The following is an 8,493-nucleotide window of genomic DNA, read 5'->3' as shown; positions in this document are numbered from 1 at the left end:
ATTCCAGAGTCATAAGGTTATGTCAGTATTGAGAAAATGAAACAGAAAATAAACTAAATCTTGTTTATTATAGGGTCATAAGGTTATTTCAGTATTGAGAAAATCAACCATAAGATAAACTAAATTTGTTATGTTTTCAAAGTATATGTTGTAAGGAATTTCAATACGATGGTTTTGTTAAATGTAAACATTGAAAATTAATCGAAATTATTATAACCTTTCGATGTTTTCAGTTGCTGAAGGTATAGATATTACAAATTAGAAATTACGTTTATTATAAACAAGTAAAGTTCGGATAGATATATATCATAAAACTATCTTTTTTAGTATATCTCAATCTGACTGGGTTTCAAAAAACAACGTAACCACGTAGTGAAAGCTGTCAAAGTAGAAATCAAGTGGTTTGAAACATACACGGAATGATAACAATAACTCATAACAAATTATCAAAAGCCAATTAAAGATTTGACAACAACACAAGAAACTTTACGATCATAATCACTGGTGAAAATTTGAAGTCATAATTGTTATGTTTCAACCAGTTTCGTCTTTTATTTTTTAACATTTCCAAGACAATAATACTGTAATATCTCATGTATGAAGATCAAACGTTCAAAATGTTGTATTTACAAAATAAGCTCAATATATATATACACATAGTTGACTGTATACAAATAAAAGTAATAACTAAACTGTAATTCATTTTACAGGCTTTACTTAAGAAAATTCATTGAGTTGATAATAACAACTTGGAATGATGAGTCGTGGCCTATAAACGACCTGATTTAACTTCATCTATAGATTCTGAGGGATTTGTGAAATCGGTCTGCTTTAACTTCAAACTCTCTAGATTCTGAGGGATTTTTAAAATCGGTCTGCTTTAACTTCAAACTCTCTAGATTCTGAGGGACTTGTGAAATCGGTCTGCTTTAACTTCAAACTCTCTAGATTCTGAGGGATTTTAAAATCGGTCTGCTTTAACTTCAAACTCTCTAGATTCTGAGGGATTTGTGAAATCGGTCTGCTTTAACTTCAAACTCTCTAGATTCTGAGGGATTTTTAAAATCGGTCTGCTTTAACTTCAAACTCTCTAGATTCTGAGGGATTTGTGAAATCGGTCTGCTTTAACTTCAAACTCTCTAGATTCTGAGGGATTTTTAAAATCGGTCTGCTTTAACTTCAAACTCTCTAGATTCTGAGGGATTTTTAAAATCGGTCTGCTTTAACTTCAAACTCTCTAGTTTCTGAGGGATTTGTGAAATCGTCCTGCTTTAACTTCAAACTCTCTGTTGTGAAAGGTTTGTGAAATTGACCTGACGTATCAATCAACGAATTGCTTTTCTTCAATTAACTTTAAGAACAACTCTGACAAAACTGATGTTCAGAGTTTACTGTGAACACAGAACGTTGCTAAATAGCACTACGTAACAAACATAGCTAACTACCGTGTTTCTCCGAAAATAAGACAGGGCTTATATTAATTTTCACTCCAAAATATGACACTAGGGCTTATTTTCGGGGGATGTCTTATTTTGATATATTAAAAAAATGAAGTTACAAAGTAAAACTATTAAACTAACCATTTAAAATAAACTATTATTAAACTAACTGATTAATACTTAAACAAACTAATTAACTAACTATTAAACTAATTAATAAATTAATTTTTTTTATTTCTTTCCTCTTCCTGCCACTCTTAACTAGGGCTTATTTTAAGGGTAGAGCTTATATTAAAACTATCCCCAAAAATCACACTAGGTCTTATTTTATGGGTATGTCTTTATTATCGGAGAAACACGGTAATAACACTGTCTGAAGTAAAACTGGATGCCTACACGTCATTTGATATGCAAGTACTTCTCTTTAGATGTTGTGTGAAAGATAAAATTGACTGGCGAGGTAGTTAGGGGGCGCTCGACTCGTGATCTGAGGGTCACAGGTTCGAATCCCAGTCACGTCAAACATATTCGCCATTTCAGCCATGGAAACGTTATAATATTACAGTCAATCACACTATTTGTTGGTAAAATAGTAGTCCAAGAGTTCAAGAGTTGGCGGTGTGGATAACTAGCTGCTTTCCTCTAGTCTTACATTCTTAGGGACGGCTTGCGCAGATAGCCCTCGTGTAGCTTTGCGCGAAATTCAAAATCGAAACGAAACGAGAAAAACAAAGACAATTGGACATTTCACAAATAATTAATTTTTATTTCACAGCCATGGTTTTACCGGTAAAGTAATCATCAGGTATTGATATCTTTAATAACGAAGCTACGATTATAACAAGCGAAACGTACAATTAACCCTGTTTTCCTCGATTCTGTGATTATGGAGTTTTGACAAGGACTGGCGGTTATACAAAATACAACACTTGTAAAGCCTGTAACACAGTACTACCATACATCGGGAATTTGTCCGTAACATAGCTGACATTTATTCTGTTGTTTTATAACGAAACGTTGTCAGATCATATTCTTCTAGCGTTCTGCAAAAACGACATCAATGCATTATTCAAGTAGTTTTAAAAGTTAACAAATAAACAAACATTAAATTTCATATTATCCTAAATAATACGTGGTTAAAAAAAAAAAAAAGCATTTCTCAACACGCAACTAAACGAAACGTTTTAACCTAAAACTTTAACTAAAAGAAAATCAATGCAAACTTTCAGACTGTGTTGTAGTCCCTATCTCTCCACATCTTATCAGTTTAGTCTACGTTAGTAGAAGTCTTATCTGATGGTGTTTAAAAACAACAACCATTTCATAGATTTTTCAGGCTTATGTTTCCATTCCTCGTCATCTTGTCGATTTGTCGTTTTTCATTTTTGTTTTGTCTAAAACGTTCCAAACTTTATAAATAGCCTTGTTCTATAGTTCACCCACATGTGACCCTATGTGTCCGTTGAGTAAGAAAGTGATGACATGTCGAGTCGATGCCTGAAAATGGAAAACATGTTCATAAAGGTAGATGTATGTAAACCTAAGATTTATACAGATTGATTTATCTGCCTCCTGAGTGATGAAAACATTTTAATATGAGGCCGACAAGCATATTTCTATTAATTCGATTTTTTTTGTTTCTCTTTTTTTTTTAAGTAATAATTTTTCTGTCCTCACGTAACAGTTTGTAGCTTTATTTTATCTAAAGGTTCTAAGTCTATAAACAGTTTAAACTGGTAACTTTATTTGCCTTAAGGAGATTTAAAATCTACATGCACGGTTGTCACCCTGGGAACATCTGTTTTGTGTAACTCACCATCCGTTGGTGGAACAAAGGATTCCTTGGAAGCACATTTTCAACTTTTTTCTTATGTTTTGTTCGCTCCTTAGGGCGGTCACTGTTGGCTTTGGTTAGGCCTTGAGCTGGTTTCCCCGCCAGAGCCATTAGGCCGGAGGGGGCAAGCTACCTCATGAAACCTGTAAACACAGTCAGGGCTGAAAGGGTTACTTCGCAACAGACCCGGCTTCCCTTTGCTAACGCACACGTCTGACCCATTTAGTTCTTTTTTCTTTCTTTCTTTCTTTCGTTTTTCCTTTGACTGGTTTTATCATACTCTTAGCAAGACGTTGAATAGCATACTTCATCAACTGTCTGTTGCAACAGTGTAAGATATAAACTTTCATGCAACGTAGAAAACGTGGATGGTAACTTTATCTTTACCTTTTTGGCTGGCTGTACGAACTTCTGAACATCTAAATATCTGTCATATTTACCTTTGGCAATATAATTCCAAATTCTTAAGCGTGTGAATATTGAACTGTATTATAAAATATAGTGTTAAATAAACACATATTTAAAGAAACAAAACAGAAATATGATAAAGATTTTAAGTATTTCCAAATTAATGTAGAATAATTATTTAAAAAAAAACCCTCATGTAATTGAAAACTATAACGAAATCTACTTACGTAATGAACTAAACGTTTTAGTAAAGGCATCTGGAAATTAATGGAGAGATTTACGTCCATGACGTGGCTCCCTCTAACGGATATATTAGAGTTAAACAAAGATTTTTTTTTTTTTTTAATCTTTAAAACTGTTCATTTATTACCGGTAATGGAAGGATGTTGAATACTAAACAAAACCGAAGGACATTTTAGCTTGCAGTAATTACGTAATTTGGTACTGATAGCAATTTAATAACATTACGAGGTAAGCATTCGGAACTGTAAGCGCTTACTGATTAAAGCGAAGAACGACATATTGATAGATTCACGTGAAAAATAAAACCCAAATTAAGAAGCATTTAATAATAACGGAAAAATCAGTCACAACCGGATTTAAAGTGATTTATTTTTATCGTAGCGCAGCTTACTCAAATATTCAACAAAGTGCTTTTTCCCATTTCATTGGCCCGGCATGGCAAGGTGGTTAAGACCCTCCACTCGTAACCCGAGGATTGCAGGTTCGAATTCCCGTTACGCCAAACATGCTCGCTCTTTCAGCCGTGGGGGCGTTATAATGTTACGGTCAATCTGTAATTGCCCACAGTCTTGTAGTTGTTCTTCGATCGGTTACCGACCTCAGTCGTTCACTGTAATTGCCCACGCTCTTGTGTGATGTCTTCTGATCCAATAACTCAACCTAAGTGTTCTATTACTGATCTTTTAACCCCATTATTCGTTGGTAAAAAGAGTAGCCCAAGAGTTGGCGGTGAGTGGTGATGACTAGCTGCCTTCCCTCTAGTCATACACTGCTAAATTAGGAACGGCTAGCAAAGATAGCCCTCAAGTAAAGCAGCTTTGTGCAAAATTCAAAACCAAACCTGTTCTGTTTTATCAAAAACGCTAAGCATTTCAGAACGCTATACTTTTATCGAATTTAACAATAAGTTCTTTTCAACTGTGTTTCCTTCGGTATGTTTTTTTTCTTTTTGTAATCTTGTTTTAAAATATCTTTCATTTTGCATTCTGCTAACTTGTGCTACAACAAAGTCATAACACATTAATTAAATAAAGGCAGAAAACAATTAGCGAAGACATAACACATTCAATGTCATGCAGGATTCTGCTCGAGGCAACATTCGGTAAGGAATTCTATCACTGAATCTTTATTTCAATGTTTCCGTTAAATGAGACTTCCCCTCACATTCTGAACTAGTATTTTCCCTTCCCTTACACACACCATACTTCCCTTGCATCTTAATTTGAATGTCTCTTCTAAATTTGACTTCTAGCACTTAAACTCATATTTCACCCCTGGCAGTGGCCCAGTGGCATGTCTGCAAAATTTACAATGCTAGAATCCGGGTTTCGATACCCGTGGTTGGCAGAGTACAGATAGCCCATTGTGTTACTTTGCGCTCAACTTCAAAGACATTTTCCACTCTCCATGCACGCTGTTCTTCCCTTATATCTTATACCTGCACTTCAATGTTCCTTACTTGCACGTGATCGAGCTTATGAAAGGGTACTGCAGCGCAATAATAACGGCTATTTGCTTTAAAGTGAGTTCCTTTTGAGAATATAATTCACTGCTTTTCGCGATTTAACGTGTATTGAAAGAAAATGTATCTTTGAAAATTTTGGACACACACTTTAAACGTGAATATCTTTAACAGTCTCCCATTACACTAACAGTAAAGGCAAAGACTAATAATGCTGAAACTTGGAACTCGATTCTGTGTGGTGAAAGGAGCGCGGATGACCACATTGTGTAGCTCTACGCTAAAACAAACGCATACATTTTACCATTTTGGTTTTTCTTTACATGCATCAAGTTTGAAATTCTTAAATTTTTCGAATTTAAGATAAATAAATTTATGTTAGATTTAAATGCGCGTAAGGAATTTACTTGAACAAATAATTGTCTTTCTTTGTTTTGCTTAGCAAAAAAAAACATAAAAAGTGAGTATATATATATAAGTGATATAAATCTATGGTTCCTGTACGAGAAAAATCTAGCAGTGTAAATCTATAATTCACGTATAAAAACTTTTTATCAGAAGATGTAATTGTGTAACTCATATATACAGAAAGCCTACCTGCTGATGTAAGTATGTAACTCTGTGTTTAGTGTATAAAAGCCAAGCTATTGATGTGTGTAACACTTTTTGTGTGTATAAGGAAAACCAAGTTGTAGATGTAACAGTGTAACCCTGTGACTTACTTTTTAGGAAAACCAAGCTATAGATGTAACAGTGTAACCCTGTGACTTACTTTTTAAGAAAACCAAGTTGTAGATGTAACAGTGTAACCCTGTGACTTACTTTTTAGGAAAACCAAGCTGTAGATGTAACAGTGTAACCCTGTGACTTACTTTTTAGGAAAACCAAGCTATAGATGTAACAGTGTAACCCTGTGTTTCGCGTTAAAGAAAACAACAAAATCTAATTCTGTGATTTGTTCTCAAATAAAACCTGGCTTTAAACGTAACTATTTGTTTGGTGTAAAAATAAAAAGAGTTTGGTTATTTATTGAATAATTTATTTATTATTAATCTGTGGCTTTTTTACAGAGATGAGTAATGCTGTTTGTTAAAGTATACTGTAGTTGGTGATGTAACTTTGTAACTATGTGTATCGTGTACAAAAAACCAAGCTGCAGATGTAACAGTGTAATCCAGTTACTTTCTTATGAGAAAACCAAGCCGTAGATGTAACAGTGTAACCCTGTGTTTTGCTAAAGGAGAAGGAAAACCAAGCTGTAGATGTAACAGTGTAATCCAGCGACTTGCTTATAAGAAAAACCAAGCTGTAGATGTAACAGTGTAACTCTGTGGTTTGCTTATATGAAAAACCAAACTGTAGATGTAACAGTGTAACCCTGTGGTTTGCTTATAAGAAAAAACAAGCTGTAGATGTAACAGTGTAACCCTGTGACTTGCTTATAAGGAAAACCAAGCTGTAGATATAACAGTGTAACCCTGTGACTTACTTCTTTAGGGAAAACCAAGCTGTAGATGTAACAGTGTAACCCTGTGACTTGCTTATAAGAAAAACCAAGCTGTAGATGTAAGAGTGTGTAACCCAGTGACTTGCTTATAAGGAAAACCGAGTTGTAGGGATGTAACAATGTAACCCTGTTACTCAAGTTTTATAAAGAAATTTAAGCTGTAGATGTAGCAGCTGTACCTCTGAGACTTGTTTATGAGGAAAAACTAGTTGTAGATGTAATAATGTAACCCCAGTTACCTGCTTATAAAGAAATTCAAGCTGTAGATGTAGCAGTAAAAATTTGAGACCTGAGTTTATGAGGAAAAACTAGTTGTAGATGTAACAATGTAACCCCTGTTACCTGCTTATAAAGAAATTCATTTGTAGATGTAGCAGTGTACCTCTAAGACTTGTTTATGAGGAAAAACTAGTTGTAGATGTAACAATGTAACCCTGTTACTTGCTTATAAAGAAATTCAATTTGTATATGTAGCAGTGTACCTCTGAGACTTGTTTATGAGGAAAAACTAGTTGTAGATGTAACAATGTAACCCTGTTACTTGCTTATAAAGAAATTCAATTTGTATATGTAGCAGTGTACCTCTGAGACTTGTTTATGAGGAAAAACTAGTTGTAGATGTAACAATGTAACCCTGTTACTTGCTTATAAAGAAATTCAATTTGTATATGTAGCAGTGTACCTCTGAGACTTGTTTATGAGGAAAAACTAGTTGTAGATGTAACAATGTAACCCTGTTACTTGCTTATAAAGAAATTCAATTTGTATATGTAGCAGTGTACCTCTGAGACTTGTTTATGAGAGAAAAACTAGTTGTAGATGTAACAATGTAACCCTGTTACCTGCTTATAAAGAAATTCAAGCTGTAGATGTAAGAGTGTAACCATGTTACTTGTTTCTAAGGAACTCCTAGATTTAGGTTCTGTCTTTAGTGTGGTTAAAATAGTCATATGTTGATTTTCTTCGTCTATTACTTCAGAAAACTGTGTACGTCATGTGATTACTTCTGTGTGAATATAAAGATACTTAGAATGACGGAAATAAAATATGAAGTTGTTTTCTTTTACTGCTAACTCAGTCCTTGTCTATAAGTCTATATGTTAATTATACATAGCCGGTCACCCAAAAGTTCTGACAGGTTCACGAGCTTGGCAACCTTCATGTGAAATACATTATGAAACAATTCGTTTCTCTTTAAAAAAAAAATCAAACCCATAATATTTTTCGATTCACGAAATAATACGAAAACGTTTACGCTAGTAAAACCGAACGAACAATCTTACCTAAGCATGTTCATACAGTCTTTCCGCCATTCCTATCGACTCCCCTCTCTTTCTTCCCGTTTGAAGCTCCACGGATCTTCCCCTGTCTTCTGCGCTTCTCCGTCGACTATACCAACCATTCACAGGACCGTGCGTCATTTTAACGATCTGATTATAGGCAGACAAGGCGCCTCTGACCGGCGTATGTGTGTATAAATTATGTTTATTACCAAAGCGCCGTTCCCTTGTAAACATAATAATAAACATTTAGCTCCCCAATGCAAATATGTCACCAATATTCACATTTAATATATCTGGAACAACATCTTTGTAATTTT

At 34.4% G+C, this 8,493-nt stretch overlaps 1 long non-coding RNA gene across 1 annotated transcript; it reads right to left on the bottom strand.

The window, feature by feature from the left end:
* Window positions 1-2,184: 2,184 nt before the first annotated feature.
* LOC143231882 (uncharacterized) lies at window positions 2,185-3,500 on the bottom strand. Its single transcript, XR_013017268.1, has 2 exons — window positions 3,256-3,500; window positions 2,185-2,936 (listed from the first exon to the last, which is right to left on the bottom strand). It is a non-coding gene; the product is annotated as an uncharacterized LOC143231882 (long non-coding RNA).
* Between the last annotated feature and the right edge of the window lie 4,993 nt (window positions 3,501-8,493).

This window comes from Tachypleus tridentatus, chromosome 11 (genome assembly GCF_004210375.1).
Source record: "Tachypleus tridentatus isolate NWPU-2018 chromosome 11, ASM421037v1, whole genome shotgun sequence".
In the NCBI taxonomy this organism is placed as follows: domain Eukaryota; kingdom Metazoa; phylum Arthropoda; class Merostomata; order Xiphosura; family Limulidae; genus Tachypleus; species Tachypleus tridentatus.
Note: the sequence above shows the minus strand (reverse complement) of the source record. Positions and strands in the feature narration are given on the sequence as shown.